General features: G+C 38.2%; 50 pseudogenes; all 50 read left to right on the top strand.

Moving 5' to 3' along the window:
• The first annotated feature begins 46 nt into the window (after positions 1-46).
• LOC124323290 lies at positions 47-165 on the top strand (annotated as a pseudogene).
• A 284-nt stretch (positions 166-449) lies between these two features.
• LOC124321705 lies at positions 450-568 on the top strand (annotated as a pseudogene).
• A 284-nt stretch (positions 569-852) lies between these two features.
• Positions 853-971, top strand: LOC124323289 (annotated as a pseudogene).
• Positions 972-1,255: 284 nt separating this feature from the next.
• LOC124323288 lies at positions 1,256-1,374 on the top strand (annotated as a pseudogene).
• A 284-nt stretch (positions 1,375-1,658) lies between these two features.
• On the top strand, positions 1,659-1,777 carry LOC124323287 (annotated as a pseudogene).
• A 284-nt stretch (positions 1,778-2,061) lies between these two features.
• Positions 2,062-2,180, top strand: LOC124323286 (annotated as a pseudogene).
• Positions 2,181-2,464: 284 nt separating this feature from the next.
• On the top strand, positions 2,465-2,583 carry LOC124321789 (annotated as a pseudogene).
• Positions 2,584-2,867: 284 nt separating this feature from the next.
• Positions 2,868-2,986, top strand: LOC124321590 (annotated as a pseudogene).
• A 284-nt stretch (positions 2,987-3,270) lies between these two features.
• On the top strand, positions 3,271-3,389 carry LOC124323284 (annotated as a pseudogene).
• A 284-nt stretch (positions 3,390-3,673) lies between these two features.
• LOC124323283 lies at positions 3,674-3,792 on the top strand (annotated as a pseudogene).
• A 284-nt stretch (positions 3,793-4,076) lies between these two features.
• LOC124323282 lies at positions 4,077-4,195 on the top strand (annotated as a pseudogene).
• A 283-nt stretch (positions 4,196-4,478) lies between these two features.
• LOC124323280 lies at positions 4,479-4,597 on the top strand (annotated as a pseudogene).
• Positions 4,598-4,881: 284 nt separating this feature from the next.
• Positions 4,882-5,000, top strand: LOC124323279 (annotated as a pseudogene).
• Positions 5,001-5,283: 283 nt separating this feature from the next.
• Positions 5,284-5,402, top strand: LOC124323278 (annotated as a pseudogene).
• A 284-nt stretch (positions 5,403-5,686) lies between these two features.
• LOC124323277 lies at positions 5,687-5,805 on the top strand (annotated as a pseudogene).
• Positions 5,806-6,088: 283 nt separating this feature from the next.
• Positions 6,089-6,207, top strand: LOC124321667 (annotated as a pseudogene).
• A 284-nt stretch (positions 6,208-6,491) lies between these two features.
• On the top strand, positions 6,492-6,610 carry LOC124323276 (annotated as a pseudogene).
• A 283-nt stretch (positions 6,611-6,893) lies between these two features.
• LOC124323275 lies at positions 6,894-7,012 on the top strand (annotated as a pseudogene).
• Positions 7,013-7,296: 284 nt separating this feature from the next.
• Positions 7,297-7,415, top strand: LOC124321597 (annotated as a pseudogene).
• A 284-nt stretch (positions 7,416-7,699) lies between these two features.
• Positions 7,700-7,818, top strand: LOC124321781 (annotated as a pseudogene).
• A 284-nt stretch (positions 7,819-8,102) lies between these two features.
• LOC124323274 lies at positions 8,103-8,221 on the top strand (annotated as a pseudogene).
• Positions 8,222-8,505: 284 nt separating this feature from the next.
• On the top strand, positions 8,506-8,624 carry LOC124323272 (annotated as a pseudogene).
• Positions 8,625-8,908: 284 nt separating this feature from the next.
• On the top strand, positions 8,909-9,027 carry LOC124321623 (annotated as a pseudogene).
• Positions 9,028-9,311: 284 nt separating this feature from the next.
• LOC124323271 lies at positions 9,312-9,430 on the top strand (annotated as a pseudogene).
• Positions 9,431-9,714: 284 nt separating this feature from the next.
• LOC124321856 lies at positions 9,715-9,833 on the top strand (annotated as a pseudogene).
• A 284-nt stretch (positions 9,834-10,117) lies between these two features.
• On the top strand, positions 10,118-10,236 carry LOC124323270 (annotated as a pseudogene).
• A 284-nt stretch (positions 10,237-10,520) lies between these two features.
• On the top strand, positions 10,521-10,639 carry LOC124323269 (annotated as a pseudogene).
• Positions 10,640-10,922: 283 nt separating this feature from the next.
• On the top strand, positions 10,923-11,041 carry LOC124323268 (annotated as a pseudogene).
• A 284-nt stretch (positions 11,042-11,325) lies between these two features.
• LOC124321780 lies at positions 11,326-11,444 on the top strand (annotated as a pseudogene).
• A 284-nt stretch (positions 11,445-11,728) lies between these two features.
• On the top strand, positions 11,729-11,847 carry LOC124321569 (annotated as a pseudogene).
• Positions 11,848-12,131: 284 nt separating this feature from the next.
• Positions 12,132-12,250, top strand: LOC124323266 (annotated as a pseudogene).
• Positions 12,251-12,534: 284 nt separating this feature from the next.
• LOC124321622 lies at positions 12,535-12,653 on the top strand (annotated as a pseudogene).
• Positions 12,654-12,937: 284 nt separating this feature from the next.
• LOC124323265 lies at positions 12,938-13,056 on the top strand (annotated as a pseudogene).
• Positions 13,057-13,340: 284 nt separating this feature from the next.
• LOC124321855 lies at positions 13,341-13,459 on the top strand (annotated as a pseudogene).
• Positions 13,460-13,743: 284 nt separating this feature from the next.
• On the top strand, positions 13,744-13,862 carry LOC124323264 (annotated as a pseudogene).
• Positions 13,863-14,146: 284 nt separating this feature from the next.
• Positions 14,147-14,265, top strand: LOC124321568 (annotated as a pseudogene).
• A 284-nt stretch (positions 14,266-14,549) lies between these two features.
• On the top strand, positions 14,550-14,668 carry LOC124323263 (annotated as a pseudogene).
• Positions 14,669-14,952: 284 nt separating this feature from the next.
• Positions 14,953-15,071, top strand: LOC124321621 (annotated as a pseudogene).
• Positions 15,072-15,355: 284 nt separating this feature from the next.
• LOC124323262 lies at positions 15,356-15,474 on the top strand (annotated as a pseudogene).
• Positions 15,475-15,758: 284 nt separating this feature from the next.
• LOC124321779 lies at positions 15,759-15,877 on the top strand (annotated as a pseudogene).
• A 284-nt stretch (positions 15,878-16,161) lies between these two features.
• LOC124323260 lies at positions 16,162-16,280 on the top strand (annotated as a pseudogene).
• A 284-nt stretch (positions 16,281-16,564) lies between these two features.
• On the top strand, positions 16,565-16,683 carry LOC124323259 (annotated as a pseudogene).
• A 284-nt stretch (positions 16,684-16,967) lies between these two features.
• On the top strand, positions 16,968-17,086 carry LOC124323258 (annotated as a pseudogene).
• A 284-nt stretch (positions 17,087-17,370) lies between these two features.
• LOC124323257 lies at positions 17,371-17,489 on the top strand (annotated as a pseudogene).
• A 284-nt stretch (positions 17,490-17,773) lies between these two features.
• On the top strand, positions 17,774-17,892 carry LOC124323256 (annotated as a pseudogene).
• Positions 17,893-18,176: 284 nt separating this feature from the next.
• LOC124323255 lies at positions 18,177-18,295 on the top strand (annotated as a pseudogene).
• A 284-nt stretch (positions 18,296-18,579) lies between these two features.
• LOC124323254 lies at positions 18,580-18,698 on the top strand (annotated as a pseudogene).
• Positions 18,699-18,982: 284 nt separating this feature from the next.
• LOC124323253 lies at positions 18,983-19,101 on the top strand (annotated as a pseudogene).
• A 284-nt stretch (positions 19,102-19,385) lies between these two features.
• On the top strand, positions 19,386-19,504 carry LOC124323252 (annotated as a pseudogene).
• Positions 19,505-19,788: 284 nt separating this feature from the next.
• LOC124323251 lies at positions 19,789-19,907 on the top strand (annotated as a pseudogene).
• The last annotated feature ends 118 nt before the right edge of the window (positions 19,908-20,025 follow it).

The following is a 20,025-nucleotide window of genomic DNA, read 5'->3' as shown; positions in this document are numbered from 1 at the left end:
TCTATTCATCCATTGGGACAGGGAGGGTAAATTTTCATCTTTGAATGTCAACGGCCATATCACGTAGAACGCACCTGGTCTCGTCAGCTCCCAGAAGTTAAGTTACGTCGAGTCCCGTTAGTACTTGGAAGGGTGACCGCTTGGGAATACGGGATGTCGTTGGCGATGAATAGTTTGTTTTCAATAACAAATTTATTGAAATTTTTTTTCAATCACGATGGTTACCAGTCCAAATTCGTAGATCAAAAATTTCAATGACACAGGGATGGGTTCAATTCATCTATAGGAATGATTCTGGATGAATTCCATTGAGAGTTTTTCAAAGTTGATCGCGTTTATTTATTCGCGATGGTTACCAGTCCGAATTCAATGAACAAACATTTCAATCACTTTGAAGTGATTTTCTATTCATCCATTGGGACAGGGAGGGTAAATTTTCATTTTTGAATGTCAACGGCCATATCACGTAGAACGCACCTGGTCTCGTCAGCTCCCCGAAGTTAAGTTACGTCGAGTCCCGTTAGTACTTGGAAGGGTGACCGCTTGGGAATACGGGATGTCGTTGGCGATGAATAGTTTGTTTTCAATAACAAATTTCTTGAAATTTTTTTTCAATCACGATGGTTACCAGTCCAAATTCGTAGATCAAAAATTTCAATGACACAGGGATAGGTTCAATTCATCTATAGGAATGATTCTGGATGAATTCCATTGAGAGTTTTTCAAAGTTTATCGCGTTTTTTTATTCGCGATGGTTACCAGTTCGAATTCAATGAACAAACATTTCTATCACTTTGAAGTGATTTTCTATTCATCCATTGGGACAGGGAGGGTAAATTTTCATCTTTGAATGTCAACGGCCATATCACGTAGAACGCACCTGGTCTCGTCAGCTCCCAGAAGTTAAGTTACGTCGAGTCCCGTTAGTACTTGGAAGGGTGACCGCTTGGGAATACGGGATGTCGTTGGCGATGAATAGTTTGTTTTCAATAACAAATTTATTGAAATTTTTTTTCAATCACGATGGTTACCAGTCCAAATTCGTAGATCAAAAATTTCAATGACACAGGGATGGGTTCAATTCATCTATAGGAATGATTCTGGATGAATTCCATTGAGAGTTTTTCAAAGTTTATCGCTTTTTTTTATTCGCGATGGTTACCAGTCCGAATTCAATGAACAAACATTTCAATCACTTTGAAGTGATTTTCTATTCATCCATTGGGACAGGGAGGGTAAATTTTCATTTTTGAATGTCAACGGCCATATCACGTAGAACGCACCTGGTCTCGTCAGCTCCCAGAAGTTAAGTTACGTCGAGTCCCGTTAGTACTTGGAAGGGTGACCGCTTGGGAATACGGGATGTCGTTGGCGATGAATAGTTTGTTTTCAATAACAAATTTCTTGAATTTTTTTTTCAATCACGATGGTTACCAGTCCAAATTCGTAGATCAAAAATTTCAATGACACAGGGATAGGTTCAATTCATCTATAGGAATGATTCTGGATGAATTCCATTGAGAGTTTTTCAAAGTTTATCGCGTTTTTTTATTCGCGATGGTTACCAGTTCGAATTCAATGAACAAACATTTCTATCACTTTGAAGTGATTTTCTATTCATCCATTGGGACAGGGAGGGTAAATTTTCATCTTTGAATGTCAACGGCCATATCACGTAGAACGCACCTGGTCTCGTCAGCTCCCAGAAGTTAAGTTACGTCGAGTCCCGTTAGTACTTGGAAGGGTGACCGCTTGGGAATACGGGATGTCGTTGGCGATGAATAGTTTGTTTTCAATAACAAATTTATTGAAATTTTTTTTCAATCACGATGGTTACCAGTCCAAATTCGTAGATCAAAAATTTCAATGACACAGGGATGGGTTCAATTCATCTATAGGAATGATTCTGGATGAATTCCATTGAGAGTTTTTCAAAGTTTATCGCTTTTTTTTATTCGCGATGGTTACCAGTCCGAATTCAATGAACAAACATTTCAATCACTTTGAAGTGATTTTCTATTCATCCATTGGGACAGGGAGGGTAAATGTTCATTTTTGAATGTCAACGGCCATATCACGTAGAACGCACCTGGTCTCGTCAGCTCCCAGAAGTTAAGTTACGTCGAGTCCCGTTAGTACTTGGAAGGGTGACCGCTTGGGAATACGGGATGTCGTTGGCGATGAATAGTTTGTTTTCAATAACAAATTTCTTGAATTTTTTTTTCAATCACGATGGTTACCAGTCCAAATTCGTAGATCAAAAATTTCAATGACACAGGGATAGGTTCAATTCATCTATAGGAATGATTCTGGATGAATTCCATTGAGAGTTTTTCAAAGTTTATCGCGTTTTTTTATTCGCGATGGTTACCAGTTCGAATTCAATGAACAAACATTTCAATCACTTTGAAGTGATTTTTTATTCATCCATTGGGACTGGGAGGGTAAATTTTCATTTTTGAATGTCAACTGCCATATCACGTAGAACGCACCTGGTCTCGTCAGCTCCCAGAAGTTAAGTTACGTCGAGTCCCGTTAGTACTTGGAAGGGTGACCGCTTGGGAATACGGGATGTCGTTGGCGATGAATAGTTTGTTTTCAATAACAAATTTATTGAAATTTTTTTTCAATCACGATGGTTACCAGTCCAAATTCGTAGATCAAAAATTTCAATGACACAGGGATGGGTTCAATTCATCTATAGGAATGATTCTGGATGAATTCCATTGAGAGTTTTTCAAAGTTGATCGCGTTTTTTTATTCGCGATGGTTACCAGTCCGAATTCAATGAACAAACATTTCAATCACTTTGAAGTGATTTTCTATTCATCCATTGGGACAGGGAGGGTAAATTTTCATTTTTGAATGTCAACGGCCATATCACGTAGAACGCACCTGGTCTCGTCAGCTCCCAGAAGTTAAGTTACGTCGAGTCCCGTTAGTACTTGGAAGGGTGACCGCTTGGGAATACGGGGTGTCGTTGGCGATGAATAGTTTGTTTTCAATAACAAATTTATTGAAATTTTTTTTCAATCACGATGGTTACCAGTCCAAATTCGTAGATCAAAAATTTCAATGACACAGGGATGGGTTCAATTCATCTATAGGAATGATTCTGGATGAATTCCATTGAGAGTTTTTCAAAGTTGATCGCGTTTTTTTATTCGCGATGGTTACCAGTCCGAATTCAATGAACAAACATTTCAATCACTTTGAAGTGATTTTCTATTCATCCATTGGGACAGGGAGGGTAAATTTTCATTTTTGAATGTCAACGGCCATATCACGTAGAACGCACCTGGTCTCGTCAGCTCCCAGAAGTTAAGTTACGTCGAGTCCCGTTAGTACTTGGAAGGGTGACCGCTTGGGAATACGGGATGTCGTTGGCGATGAATAGTTTGTTTTCAATAACAAATTTCTTGAATTTTTTTTTCAATCACGATGGTTACCAGTCCAAATTCGTAGATCAAAAATTTCAATGACACAGGGATAGGTTCAATTCATCTATAGGAATGATTCTGGATGAATTCCATTGAGAGTTTTTCAAAGTTTATCGCGTTTTTTTATTCGCGATGGTTACCAGTTCGAATTCAATGAACAAACATTTCAATCACTTTGAAGTGATTTTCTATTCATCCATTGGGACTGGGAGGGTAAATTTTCATTTTTGAATGTCAACGGCCATATCACGTAGAACGCACCTGGTCTCGTCAGCTCCCAGAAGTTAAGTTACGTCGAGTCCCGTTAGTACTTGGAAGGGTGACCGCTTGGGAATACGGGATGTCGTTGGCGATGAATAGTTTGTTTTCAATAACAAATTTCTTGAAATTTTTTTTCAATCACGATGGTTACCAGTCCAAATTCGTAGATCAAAAATTTCAATGACACAGGGATAGGTTCAATTCATCTATAGGAATGATTCTGGATGAATTCCATTGAGAGTTTTTCAAAGTTTATCGCGTTTTTTTATTCGCGATGGTTACCAGTTCGAATTCAATGAACAAACATTTCTATCACTTTGAAGTGATTTTCTATTCATCCATTGGGACAGGGAGGGTAAATTTTCATCTTTAAATGTCAACGGCCATATCACGTAGAACGCACCTGGTCTCGTCAGCTCCCAGAAGTTAAGTTACGTCGAGTCCCGTTAGTACTTGGAAGGGTGACCGCTTGGGAATACGGGATGTCGTTGGCGATGAATAGTTTGTTTTCAATAACAAATTTATTGAAATTTTTTTTCAATCACGATGGTTACCAGTCCAAATTCGTAGATCAAAAATTTCAATGACACAGGGATGGGTTCAATTCATCTATAGGAATGATTCTGGATGAATTCCATTGAGAGTTTTTCAAAGTTGATCGCGTTTTTTATTCGCGATGGTTACCAGTCCGAATTCAATGAACAAACATTTCAATCACTTTGAAGTGATTTTCTATTCATCCATTGGGACAGGGAGGGTAAATTTTCATTTTTGAATGTCAACGGCCATATCACGTAGAACGCACCTGGTCTCGTCAGCTCCCAGAAGTTAAGTTACGTCGAGTCCCGTTAGTACTTGGAAGGGTGACCGCTTGGGAATACGGGATGTCGTTGGCGATGAATAGTTTGTTTTCAATAACAAATTTCTTGAATTTTTTTTTCAATCACGATGGTTACCAGTCCAAATTCGTAGATTAAAAATTTCAATGACACAGGGATAGGTTCAATTCATCTATAGGAATGATTCTGGATGAATTCCATTGAGAGTTTTTCAAAGTTTATCGCGTTTTTTTATTCGCGATGGTTACCAGTTCGAATTCAATGAACAAACATTTCTATCACTTTGAAGTGATTTTCTATTCATCCATTGGGACAGGGAGGGTAAATTTTCATCTTTAAATGTCAACGGCCATATCACGTAGAACGCACCTGGTCTCGTCAGCTCCCAGAAGTTAAGTTACGTCGAGTCCCGTTAGTACTTGGAAGGGTGACCGCTTGGGAATACGGGATGTCGTTGGCGATGAATAGTTTGTTTTCAATAACAAATTTATTGAAATTTTTTTTCAATCACGATGGTTACCAGTCCAAATTCGTAGATCAAAAATTTCAATGACACAGGGATGGGTTCAATTCATCTATAGGAATGATTCTGGATGAATTCCATTGAGAGTTTTTCAAAGTTGATCGCGTTTTTTATTCGCGATGGTTACCAGTCCGAATTCAATGAACAAACATTTCAATCACTTTGAAGTGATTTTCTATTCATCCATTGGGACAGGGAGGGTAAATTTTCATTTTTGAATGTCAACGGCCATATCACGTAGAACGCACCTGGTCTCGTCAGCTCCCAGAAGTTAAGTTACGTCGAGTCCCGTTAGTACTTGGAAGGGTGACCGCTTGGGAATACGGGATGTCGTTGGCGATGAATAGTTTGTTTTCAATAACAAATTTCTTGAATTTTTTTTTCAATCACGATGGTTACCAGTCCAAATTCGTAGATCAAAAATTTCAATGACACAGGGATAGGTTCAATTCATCTATAGGAATGATTCTGGATGAATTCCATTGAGAGTTTTTCAAAGTTTATCGCGTTTTTTTATTCGCGATGGTTACCAGTTCGAATTCAATGAACAAACATTTCTATCACTTTGAAGTGATTTTCTATTCATCCATTGGGACAGGGAGGGTAAATTTTCATCTTTAAATGTCAACGGCCATATCACGTAGAACGCACCTGGTCTCGTCAGCTCCCAGAAGTTAAGTTACGTCGAGTCCCGTTAGTACTTGGAAGGGTGACCGCTTGGGAATACGGGATGTCGTTGGCGATGAATAGTTTGTTTTCAATAACAAATTTATTGAAATTTTTTTTCAATCACGATGGTTACCAGTCCAAATTCGTAGATCAAAAATTTCAATGACACAGGGATGGGTTCAATTCATCTATAGGAATGATTCTGGATGAATTCCATTGAGAGTTTTTCAAAGTTGATCGCGTTTTTTATTCGCGATGGTTACCAGTCCGAATTCAATGAACAAACATTTCAATCACTTTGAAGTGATTTTCTATTCATCCATTGGGACAGGGAGGGTAAATTTTCATTTTTGAATCTCAACGGCCATATCACGTAGAACGCACCTGGTCTCGTCAGCTCCCAGAAGTTAAGTTACGTCGAGTCCCGTTAGTACTTGGAAGGGTGACCGCTTGGGAATACGGGATGTCGTTGGCGATGAATAGTTTGTTTTCAATAACAAATTTCTTGAATTTTTTTTTCAATCACGATGGTTACCAGTCCAAATTCGTAGATCAAAAATTTCAATGACACAGGGATAGGTTCAATTCATCTATAGGAATGATTCTGGATGAATTCCATTGAGAGTTTTTCAAAGTTTATCGCGTTTTTTTATTCGCGATGGTTACCAGTTCGAATTCAATGAACAAACATTTCTATCACTTTGAAGTGATTTTCTATTCATCCATTGGGACAGGGAGGGTAAATTTTCATCTTTAAATGTCAACGGCCATATCACGTAGAACGCACCTGGTCTCGTCAGCTCCCAGAAGTTAAGTTACGTCGAGTCCCGTTAGTACTTGGAAGGGTGACCGCTTGGGAATACGGGATGTCGTTGGCGATGAATAGTTTGTTTTCAATAACAAATTTATTGAAATTTTTTTTCAATCACGATGGTTACCAGTCCAAATTCGTAGATCAAAAATTTCAATGACACAGGGATGGGTTCAATTCATCTATAGGAATGATTCTGGATGAATTCCATTGAGAGTTTTTCAAAGTTGATCGCGTTTTTTATTCGCGATGGTTACCAGTCCGAATTCAATGAACAAACATTTCAATCACTTTGAAGTGATTTTCTATTCATCCATTGGGACAGGGAGGGTAAATTTTCATTTTTGAATGTCAACGGCCATATCACGTAGAACGCACCTGGTCTCGTCAGCTCCCAGAAGTTAAGTTACGTCGAGTCCCGTTAGTACTTGGAAGGGTGACCGCTTGGGAATACGGGATGTCGTTGGCGATGAATAGTTTGTTTTCAATAACAAATTTCTTGAATTTTTTTTTCAATCACGATGGTTACCAGTCCAAATTCGTAGATCAAAAATTTCAATGACACAGGGATAGGTTCAATTCATCTATAGGAATGATTCTGGATGAATTCCATTGAGAGTTTTTCAAAGTTTATCGCGTTTTTTTATTCGCGATGGTTACCAGTTCGAATTCAATGAACAAACATTTCAATCACTTTGAAGTGATTTTCTATTCATCCATTGGGACTGGGAGGGTAAATTTTCATTTTTGAATGTCAACGGCCATATCACGTAGAACGCACCTGGTCTCGTCAGCTCCCAGAAGTTAAGTTACGTCGAGTCCTGTTAGTACTTGGAAGGGTGACCGCTTGGGAATACGGGATGTCGTTGGCGATGAATAGTTTGTTTTCAATAACAAATTTCTTGAAATTTTTTTTCAATCACGATGGTTACCAGTCCAAATTCGTAGATCAAAAATTTCAATGACACAGGGATAGGTTCAATTCATCTATAGGAATGATTCTGGATGAATTCCATTGAGAGTTTTTCAAAGTTTATCGCGTTTTTTTATTGGCGATGGTTACCAGTTCGAATTTAATGAACAAACATTTCAATCACTTTGAAGTGATTTTCTATTCATCCATTGGGACTGGGAGGGTAAATTTTCATTTTTGAATGTCAACGGCCATATCACGTAGAACGCACCTGGTCTCGTCAGCTCCCAGAAGTTAAGTTACGTCGAGTCCCGTTAGTACTTGGAAGGGTGACCGCTTGGGAATACGGTATGTCGTTGGCGATGAATAGTTTGTTTTCAATAACAAATTTCTTGAAATTTTTTTTCAATCACGATGGTTACCAGTCCAAATTCGTAGATCAAAAATTTCAATGACACAGGGATAGGTTCAATTCATCTATAGGAATGATTCTGGATGAATTCCATTGAGAGTTTTTCAAAGTTTATCGCGTTTTTTTATTCGCGATGATTACCAGTCCGAATTCAATGAACAAACATTTCAATCACTTTGAAGTAATTTTCTATTCATCCATTGGGACTGGGAGGGTAAATTTTCATTTTTGAATGTCAACGGCCATATCACGTAGAACGCACCTGGTCTCGTCAGCTCCCAGAAGTTAAGTTACGTCGAGTCCCGTTAGTACTTGGAAGGGTGACCGCTTGGGAATACGGGATGTCGTTGGCGATGAATAGTTTGTTTTCAATAACAAATTTCTTGAATTTTTTTTTCAATCACGATGGTTACCAGTCCAAATTCGTAGATCAAAAATTTCAATGACACAGGGATAGGTTCAATTCATCTATAGGAATGATTCTGGATGAATTCCATTGAGAGTTTTTCAAAGTTTATCGCGTTTTTTTATTCGCGATGGTTACCAGTTCGAATTCAATGAACAAACATTTCTATCACTTTGAAGTGATTTTCTATTCATCCATTGGGACAGGGAGGGTAAATTTTCATCTTTAAATGTCAACGGCCATATCACGTAGAACGCACCTGGTCTCGTCAGCTCCCAGAAGTTAAGTTACGTCGAGTCCCGTTAGTACTTGGAAGGGTGACCGCTTGGGAATACGGGATGTCGTTGGCGATGAATAGTTTGTTTTCAATAACAAATTTATTGAAATTTTTTTTCAATCACGATGGTTACCAGTCCAAATTCGTAGATCAAAAATTTCAATGACACAGGGATAGGTTCAATTCATCTATAGGAATGATTCTGGATGAATTCCATTGAGAGTTTTTCAAAGTTTATCGCGTTTTTTTATTCGCGATGGTTACCAGTCCAAATTCAATGAACAAACATTTCTATCACTTTGAAGTGATTTTCTATTCATCCATTGGGACTGGGAGGGTAAATTTTCATTCTCGAATGTCAACGGCCATTTCACGTAGAACGCACCTGGTCTCGTCAGCTCCCAGAAGTTAAGTTACGTCGAGTCCCGTTAGTACTTGGAAGGGTGACCGCTTGGGAATACGGGATGTCGTTGGCGATGAATAGTTTGTTTTCAATAACAAATTTCTTGAATTTTTTTTTCAATCACGATGGTTACCAGTCCAAATTCGTAGATCAAAAATTTCAATGACACAGGGATAGGTTCAATTCATCTATAGGAATGATTCTGGATGAATTCCATTGAGAGTTTTTCAAAGTTTATCGCGTTTTTTTATTCGCGATGGTTACCAGTTCGAATTCAATGAACAAACATTTCAATCACTTTGAAGTGATTTTCTATTCATCCATTGGGACTGGGAGGGTAAATTTTCATTTTTGAATGTCAACGGCCATATCACGTAGAACGCACCTGGTCTCGTCAGCTCCCAGAAGTTAAGTTACGTCGAGTCCCGTTAGTACTTGGAAGGGTGACCGCTTGGGAATACGGGATGTCGTTGGCGATGAATAGTTTGTTTTCAATAACAAATTTCTTGAAATTTTTTTTCAATCACGATGGTTACCAGTCCAAATTCGTAGATCAAAAATTTCAATGACACAGGGATAGGTTCAATTCATCTATAGGAATGATTCTGGATGAATTCCATTGAGAGTTTTTCAAAGTTTATCGCGTTTTTTTATTGGCGATGGTTACCAGTTCGAATTTAATGAACAAACATTTCAATCACTTTGAAGTGATTTTCTATTCATCCATTGGGACTGGGAGGGTAAATTTTCATTTTTGAATGTCAATGGCCATATCACGTAGAACGCACCTGGTCTCGTCAGCTCCCAGAAGTTAAGTTACGTCGAGTCCCGTTAGTACTTGGAAGGGTGACCGCTTGGGAATACGGTATGTCGTTGGCGATGAATAGTTTGTTTTCAATAACAAATTTCTTGAAATTTTTTTTCAATCACGATGGTTACCAGTCCAAATTCGTAGATCAAAAATTTCAATGACACAGGGATAGGTTCAATTCATCTATAGGAATGATTCTGGATGAATTCCATTGAGAGTTTTTCAAAGTTTATCGCGTTTTTTTATTCGCGATGATTACCAGTCCGAATTCAATGAACAAACATTTCAATCACTTTGAAGTAATTTTCTATTCATCCATTGGGACTGGGAGGGTAAATTTTCATTTTTGAATGTCAACGGCCATATCACGTAGAACGCACCTGGTCTCGTCAGCTCCCAGAAGTTAAGTTACGTCGAGTCCCGTTAGTACTTGGAAGGGTGACCGCTTGGGAATACGGGATGTCGTTGGCGATGAATAGTTTGTTTTCAATAAAAAATTTCTTGAAATTTTTTTTCAATCACGATGGTTACCAGTCCAAATTCGTAGATCAAAAATTTCAATGACACAGGGATAGGTTCAATTCATCTATAGGAATGATTCTGGATGAATTCCATTGAGAGTTTTTCAAAGTTTATCGCGTTTTTTTATTCGCGATGGTTACCAGTTCGAATTCAATGAACAAACATTTCTATCACTTTGAAGTGATTTTCTATTCATCCATTGGGACAGGGAGGGTAAATTTTCATCTTTAAATGTCAACGGCCATATCACGTAGAACGCACCTGGTCTCGTCAGCTCCCAGAAGTTAAGTTACGTCGAGTCCCGTTAGTACTTGGAAGGGTGACCGCTTGGGAATACGGGATGTCGTTGGCGATGAATAGTTTGTTTTCAATAACAAATTTATTGAAATTTTTTTTCAATCACGATGGTTACCAGTCCAAATTCGTAGATCAAAAATTTCAATGACACAGGGATGGGTTCAATTCATCTATAGGAATGATTCTGGATGAATTCCATTGAGAGTTTTTCAAAGTTGATCGCGTTTTTTATTCGCGATGGTTACCAGTCCGAATTCAATGAACAAACATTTCAATCACTTTGAAGTGATTTTCTATTCATCCATTGGGACAGGGAGGGTAAATTTTCATTTTTGAATGTCAACGGCCATATCACGTAGAACGCACCTGGTCTCGTCAGCTCCCAGAAGTTAAGTTACGTCGAGTCCCGTTAGTACTTGGAAGGGTGACCGCTTGGGAATACGGGATGTCGTTGGCGATGAATAGTTTGTTTTCAATAACAAATTTCTTGAATTTTTTTTTCAATCACGATGGTTACCAGTCCAAATTCGTAGATCAAAAATTTCAATGACACAGGGATAGGTTCAATTCATCTATAGGAATGATTCTGGATGAATTCCATTGAGAGTTTTTCAAAGTTTATCGCGTTTTTTTATTCGCGATGGTTACCAGTTCGAATTCAATGAACAAACATTTCAATCACTTTGAAGTGATTTTCTATCCATCCATTGGGACTGGGAGGGTAAATTTTCATTTTTGAATGTCAACGGCCATATCACGTAGAACGCACCTGGTCTCGTCAGCTCCCAGAAGTTAAGTTACGTCGAGTCCCGTTAGTACTTGGAAGGGTGACCGCTTGGGAATACGGTATGTCGTTGGCGATGAATAGTTTGTTTTCAATAACAAATTTCTTGAAATTTTTTTTCAATCACGATGGTTACCAGTCCAAATTCGTAGATCAAAAATTTCAATGACACAGGGATAGGTTCAATTCATCTATAGGAATGATTCTGGATGAATTCCATTGAGAGTTTTTCAAAGTTTATCGCGTTTTTTTATTCGCGATGATTACCAGTCCGAATTCAATGAACAAACATTTCAATCACTTTGAAGTAATTTTCTATTCATCCATTGGGACTGGGAGGGTAAATTTTCATTTTTGAATGTCAACGGCCATATCACGTAGAACGCACCTGGTCTCGTCAGCTCCCAGAAGTTAAGTTACGTCGAGTCCCGTTAGTACCTGGAAGGGTGACCGCTTGGGAATACGGGATGTCGTTGGCGATGAATAGTTTGTTTTCAATAACAAATTTCTTGAAATTTTTTTTCAATCACGATGGTTACCAGTCCAAATTCGTAGATCAAAAATTTCAATGACACAGGGATAGGTTCAATTCATCTATAGGAATGATTCTGGATGAATTCCATTGAGAGTTTTTCAAAGTTTATCGCGTTTTTTTATTCGCGATGGTTACCAGTTCGAATTCAATGAACAAACATTCCAATCACTTTGAAGTGATTTTCTATTCATCCATTGGGACTGGGAGGGTAAATTTTCATTTTTGAATGTCAACGGCCATATCACGTAGAACGCACCTGGTCTCGTCAGCTCCCAGAAGTTAAGTTACGTCGAGTCCCGTTAGTACTTGGAAGGGTGACCGCTTGGGAATACGGGATGTCGTTGGCGATGAATAGTTTGTTTTCAATAACAAATTTCTTGAAATTTTTTTTCAATCACGATGGTTACCAGTCCAAATTCGTAGATCAAAAATTTCAATGACACAGGGATAGGTTCAATTCATCTATAGGAATGATTCTGGATGAATTCCATTGAGAGTTTTTCAAAGTTTATCGCGTTTTTTTATTCGCGATGGTTACCAGTCCAAATTCAATGAACAAACATTTCTATCACTTTGAAGTGATTTTCTATTCATCCATTGGGACTGGGAGGGTAAATTTTCATTCTCGAATGTCAACGGCCATTTCACGTAGAACGCACCTGGTCTCGTCAGCTCCCAGAAGTTAAGTTACGTCGAGTCCCGTTAGTACTTGGAAGGGTGACCGCTTGGGAATACGGGATGTCGTTGGCGATGAATAGTTTGTTTTCAATAACAAATTTCTTGAATTTTTTTTTCAATCACGATGGTTACCAGTCCAAATTCGTAGATCAAAAATTTCAATGACACAGGGATAGGTTCAATTCATCTATAGGAATGATTCTGGATGAATTCCATTGAGAGTTTTTCAAAGTTTATCGCGTTTTTTTATTCGCGATGGTTACCAGTTCGAATTCAATGAACAAACATTTCAATCACTTTGAAGTGATTTTCTATTCATCCATTGGGACTGGGAGGGTAAATTTTCATTTTTGAATGTCAACGGCCATATCACGTAGAACGCACCTGGTCTCGTCAGCTCCCAGAAGTTAAGTTACGTCGAGTCCCGTTAGTACTTGGAAGGGTGACCGCTTGGGAATACGGGATGTCGTTGGCGATGAATAGTTTGTTTTCAATAACAAATTTCTTGAAATTTTTTTTCAATCACGATGGTTACCAGTCCAAATTCGTAGATCAAAAATTTCAATGACACAGGGATAGGTTCAATTCATCTATAGGAATGATTCTGGATGAATTCCATTGAGAGTTTTTCAAAGTTTATCGCGTTTTTTTATTGGCGATGGTTACCAGTTCGAATTTAATGAACAAACATTTCAATCACTTTGAAGTGATTTTCTATTCATCCATTGGGACTGGGAGGGTAAATTTTCATTTTTGAATGTCAATGGCCATATCACGTAGAACGCACCTGGTCTCGTCAGCTCCCAGAAGTTAAGTTACGTCGAGTCCCGTTAGTACTTGGAAGGGTGACCGCTTGGGAATACGGTATGTCGTTGGCGATGAATAGTTTGTTTTCAATAACAAATTTCTTGAAATTTTTTTTCAATCACGATGGTTACCAGTCCAAATTCGTAGATCAAAAATTTCAATGACACAGGGATAGGTTCAATTCATCTATAGGAATGATTCTGGATGAATTCCATTGAGAGTTTTTCAAAGTTTATCGTGTTTTTTTATTCGCAATGATTACCAGTCCGAATTCAATGAACAAACATTTCAATCACTTTGAAGTAATTTTCTATTCATCCATTGGGACTGGGAGGGTAAATTTTCATTTTTGAATGTCAACGGCCATATCACGTAGAACGCACCTGGTCTCGTCAGCTCCCAGAAGTTAAGTTACGTCGAGTCCCGTTAGTACTTGGAAGGGTGACCGCTTGGGAATACGGGATGTCGTTGGCGATGAATAGTTTGTTTTCAATAACAAATTTCTTTAAATTTTTTTTCAATCACGATGGTTACCAGTCCAAATTCGTAGATCAAAAATTTCAATGACACAGGGATAGGTTCAATTCATCTATAGGAATGATTCTGGATGAATTCCATTGAGAGTTTTTCAAAGTTTATCGCGTTTTTTTATTCGCGATGATTACCAGTCCGAATTCAATGAACAAACATTTCAATCACTTTGAAGTAATTTTCTATTCATCCATTGGGACTGGGAGGGTAAATTTTCATTTTTGAATGTCAACGGCCATATCACGTAGAACGCACCTGGTCTCGTCAGCTCCCAGAAGTTAAGTTACGTCGAGTCCCGTTAGTACCTGGAAGGGTGACCGCTTGGGAATACGGGATGTCGTTGGCGATGAATAGTTTGTTTTCAATAACAAATTTCTTGAAATTTTTTTTCAATCACGATGGTTACCAGTCCAAATTCGTAGATCAAAAATTTCAATGACACAGGGATAGGTTCAATTCATCTATAGGAATGATTCTGGATGAATTCCATTGAGAGTTTTTCAAAGTTTATCGCGTTTTTTTATTCGCGATGGTTACCAGTTCGAATTCAATGAACAAACATTTCAATCACTTTGAAGTGATTTTCTATTCATCCATTGGGACTGGGAGGGTAAATTTTCATTTTAGAATGTCAACGGCCATATCACGTAGAACGCACCTGGTCTCGTCAGCTCCCAGAAGTTAAGTTACGTCGAGTCCCGTTAGTACTTGGAAGGGTGACCGCTTGGGAATACGGGATGTCGTTGGCGATGAATAGTTTGTTTTCAATAACAAATTTCTTGAAATTTTTTTTCAATCACGATGGTTACCAGTCCAAATTCGTAGATCAAAAATTTCAATGACACAGGGATAGGTTCAATTCATCTATAGGAATGATTCTGGATGAATTCCATTGAGAGTTTTTCAAAGTTTATCGCGTTTTTTTATTCGCGATGGTTACCAGTCCAAATTCAATGAACAAACATTTCTATCACTTTGAAGTGATTTTCTATTCATTCATTGGGACTGGGAGGGTAAATTTTCATTCTCGAATGTCAACGGCCATTTCACGTAGAACGCACCTGGTCTCGTCAGCTCCCAGAAGTTAAGTTACGTCGAGTCCCGTTAGTACTTGGAAGGGTGACCGCTTGGGAATACGGGATGTCGTTGGCGATGAATAGTTTGTTTTCAATAACAAATTTCTTGAATTTTTTTTTCAATCACGATGGTTACCAGTCCAAATTCGTAGATCAAAAATTTCAATGACACAGGGATAGGTTCAATTCATCTATAGGAATGATTCTGGATGAATTCCATTGAGAGTTTTTCAAAGTTTATCGCGTTTTTTTATTCGCGATGGTTACCAGTTCGAATTCAATGAACAAACATTTCAATCACTTTGAAGTGATTTTCTATTCATCCATTGGGACTGGGAGGGTAAATTTTCATTTTTGAATGTCAACGGCCATATCACGTAGAACGCACCTGGTCTCGTCAGCTCCCAGAAGTTAAGTTACGTCGAGTCCCGTTAGTACTTGGAAGGGTGACCGCTTGGGAATACGGGATGTCGTTGGCGATGAATAGTTTGTTTTCAATAACAAATTTCTTGAAATTTTTTTTCAATCACGATGGTTACCAGTCCAAATTCGTAGATCAAAAATTTCAATGACACAGGGATAGGTTCAATTCATCTATAGGAATGATTCTGGATGAATTCCATTGAGAGTTTTTCAAAGTTTATCGCGTTTTTTTATTGGCGATGGTTACCAGTTCGAATTTAATGAACAAACATTTCAATCACTTTGAAGTGATTTTCTATTCATCCATTGGGACTGGGAGGGTAAATTTTCATTTTTGAATGTCAACGGCCATATCACGTAGAACGCACCTGGTCTCGTCAGCTCCCAGAAGTTAAGTTACGTCGAGTCCCGTTAGTACTTGGAAGGGTGACCGCTTGGGAATACGGTATGTCGTTGGCGATGAATAGTTTGTTTTCAATAAAAAATTTCTTGAAATTTTTTTTCAATCACGATGGTTACCAGTCCAAATTCGTAGATCAAAAATTTCAATGACACAGGGATAGGTTCAATTCATCTATAGGAATGATTCTGGATGAATTCCATTGAGAGTTTTTCAAAGTTTATCGCGTTTTTTTATTCGCGATGATTACCAGTCCGAATTCAATGAACAAACATTTCAATCACTTTGAAGTAATTTTCTATTCATCCATTGGGACTGGGAGGGTAAATTTTCATTTTTGAATGTCAACGGCCATATCACGTAGAACGCACCTGGTCTCGTCAGCTCCCAGAAGTTAAGTTACGTCGAGTCCCGTTAGTACTTGGAAGGGTGACCGCTTGGGAATACGGGATGTCGTTGGCGATGAATAGTTTGTATTCAATAACAAATTTCTTTAAATTTTTTTTCAATCACGATTGTTACCATTCCAAATTCGTAGATCAAAAATTTCAATGACACAGGGATAGGTTCAATTCATCTATAGGAATGATTCTGGATGAATTCCATTGAGAGTTTTTCAAAGTTTATCGCGTTTTTTTATTCGCGATGATTACCAGTCCGAATTCAATGAACAAACATTTCAATCACTTTGAAGTAATTTTCTATTCATCCATTGGGACTGGGAGGGTAAATTTTCATTTTTGAATGTCAACGGCCATATCACGTAGAACGCACCTGGTCTCGTCAGCTCCCAGAAGTTAAGTTACGTCGAGTCCCGTTAGTACTTGGAAGGGTGACCGCTTGGGAATACGGGATGTCGTTGGCGATGAATAGTTTGTTTTCAATAACAAATTTATTGAAATTTTTTTTCAATCACGATGGCTACCAGTCCAAATTCGTAGATCAAAAATTTCAATGACACAGGGATAGGTTCAATTCATCTATAGGAATGATTCTGGATGAATTCCATTGAGAGTTTTTCAAAGTTTATCGCGTTTTTTTATTCGCGATGATTACCAGTCCGAATTCAATGAACAAACATTTCAATCACTTTGAAGTAATTTTCTATTCATCCATTGGGACTGGGAGGGTAAATTTTCATTTTTGAATGTCAACGGCCATATCACGTAGAACGCACCTGGTCTCGTCAGCTCCCAGAAGTTAAGTTACGTCGAGTCCCGTTAGTACTTGGAAGGGTGACCGCTTGGGAATACGGGATGTCGTTGGCGATGAATAGTTTGTTTTCAATAACAAATTTCTTTAAATTTTTTTTCAATCACGATTGTTACCAGTCCAAATTCGTAGATCAAAAATTTCAATGACACAGGGATAGGTTCAATTCATCTATAGGAATAATTCTGGATGAATTCCATTGAGAATTTTTCAAAGTTTATCGCTTTTTTTTATTCGCGATGATTACCAGTCCGAATTCAATGAACAAACATTTCAATCACTTTGAAGTAATTTTCTATTCATCCATTGGGACTGGGAGGGTAAATTTTCATTTTTGAATGTCAACGGCCATATCACGTAGAACGCACCTGGTCTCGTCAGCTCCCAGAAGTTAAGTTACGTCGAGTCCCGTTAGTACTTGGAAGGGTGACCGCTTGGGAATACGGGATGTCGTTGGCGATGAATAGTTTGTTTTCAATAACAAATTTCTTGAAATTTTTTTTCAATCACGATGGCTACCAGTCCAAATTCGTAGATCAAACATTTCAATGACACAGGGATAGGTTCAATTCATCTATAGGAATGATTCTGGATGAATTCCATTGAGAGTTTTTCAAAGTTTATCGCGTTTTTTTATTCGCGATGGTTACCAGTTCGAATTCAATGAACAAACATTTCAATCACTTTGAAGTGATTTTCTATTCATCCATTGGGACTGGGAGGGTAAATTTTCATTTTTGAATGTCAACGGCCATATCACGTAGAACGCACCTGGTCTCGTCAGCTCCCAGAAGTTAAGTTACGTCGAGTCCCGTTAGTACTTGGAAGGGTGACCGCTTGGGAATACGGGATGTCGTTGGCGATGAATAGTTTGTTTTCAATAACAAATTTCTTGAAATTTTTTTTCAATCACGATGGTTACCAGTCCAAATTCGTAGATCAAAAATTTCAATGACACAGGGATAGGTTCAATTCATCTATAGGAATGATTCTGGATGAATTCCATTGAGAGTTTTTCAAAGTTTATCGCGTTTTTTTATTCGCGATGATTACCAGTCCGAATTCAATGAACAAACATTTCAATCACTTTGAAGTAATTTTCTATTCATCCATTGGGACTGGGAGGGTAAATTTTCATTTTTGAATGTCAACGGCCATATCACGTAGAACGCACCTGGTCTCGTCAGCTCCCAGAAGTTAAGTTACGTCGAGTCCCGTTAGTACTTGGAAGGGTGACCGCTTGGGAATACGGGATGTCGTTGGCGATGAATAGTTTGTTTTCAATAACAAATTTCTTTAAATTTTTTTTCAATCACGATTGTTACCAGTCCAAATTCGTAGATCAAAAATTTCAATGACACAGGGATAGGTTCAATTCATCTATAGGAATAATTCTGGATGAATTCCATTGAGAATTTTTCAAAGTTTATCGCTTTTTTTTATTCGCGATGATTACCAGTCCGAATTCAATGAACAAACATTTCAATCACTTTGAAGTAATTTTCTATTCATCCATTGGGACTGGGAGGGTAAATTTTCATTTTTGAATGTCAACGGCCATATCACGTAGAACGCACCTGGTCTCGTCAGCTCCCAGAAGTTAAGTTACGTCGAGTCCCGTTAGTACTTGGAAGGGTGACCGCTTGGGAATACGGGATGTCGTTGGCGATGAATAGTTTGTTTTCAATAACAAATTTCTTGAAATTTTTTTTCAATCACGATGGCTACCAGTCCAAATTCGTAGATCAAACATTTCAATGACACAGGGATAGGTTCAATTCATCTATAGGAATGATTCTGGATGAATTCCATTGAGAGTTTTTCAAAGTTTATCGCGTTTTTTTATTCGCGATGGTTACCAGTTCGAATTCAATGAACAAACATTTCAATCACTTTGAAGTGATTTTCTATTCATCCATTGGGACTGGGAGGGTAAATTTTCATTTTTGAATGTCAACGGCCATATCACGTAGAACGCACCTGGTCTCGTCAGCTCCCAGAAGTTAAGTTACGTCGAGTCCCGTTAGTACTTGGAAGGGTGACCGCTTGGGAATACGGGATGTCGTTGGCGATGAATAGTTTGTTTTCAATAACAAATTTCTTGAAATTTTTTTTCAATCACGATGGTTACCAGTCCAAATTCGTAGATCAAAAATTTCAATGACACAGGGATAGGTTCAATTCATCTATAGGAATGATTCTGGATGAATTCCATTGAGAGTTTTTCAAAGTTTATCGCGTTTTTTTATTCGCGATGGTTACCAGTCCAAATTCAATGAACAAACATTTCTATCACTTTGAAGTGATTTTCTATTCATCCATTGGGACTGGGAGGGTAAATTTTCATTCTCGAATGTCAACGGCCATATCACGTAGAACGCACCTGGTCTCGTCAGCTCCCAGAAGTTAAGTTACGTCGAGTCCCGTTAGTACTTGGAAGGGTGACCGCTTGGGAATACGGGATGTCGTTGGCGATGAATAGTTTGTTTTCAATAAAAAATTTCTTGAAATTTTTTTTCAATCACGATGGTTACCAGTCCAAATTCGTAGATCAAAAATTTCAATGACACAGGGATAGGTTCAATTCATCTATAGGAATGATTCTGGATGAATTCCATTGAGAGTTTTTCAAAGTTTATCGCGTTTTTTTATTCGCGATGGTTACCAGTCCAAATTCAATGAACAAACATTTCTATCACTTTGAAGTGATTTTCTATTCATCCATTGGGACTGGGAGGGTAAATTTTCATTCTCGAATGTCAACGGCCATATCACGTAGAACGCACCTGGTCTCGTCAGCTCCCAGAAGTTAAGTTACGTCGAGTCCCGTTAGTACTTGGAAGGGTGACCGCTTGGGAATACGGGATGTCGTTGGCGATGAATAGTTTGTTTTCAATAACCAATTTCTTGAAATTTTTTTTCAATCACGATGGTTACCAGTCCAAATTCGTAGATCAAAAATTTCAATGACACAGGGATAGGTTCAATTCATCTA

The sequence above is a fragment of the Daphnia pulicaria genome, chromosome 1 (assembly GCF_021234035.1).
Source record: "Daphnia pulicaria isolate SC F1-1A chromosome 1, SC_F0-13Bv2, whole genome shotgun sequence".
In the NCBI taxonomy this organism is placed as follows: domain Eukaryota; kingdom Metazoa; phylum Arthropoda; class Branchiopoda; order Diplostraca; family Daphniidae; genus Daphnia; species Daphnia pulicaria.
This window is presented reverse-complemented; position numbering and strand designations above follow the sequence as displayed.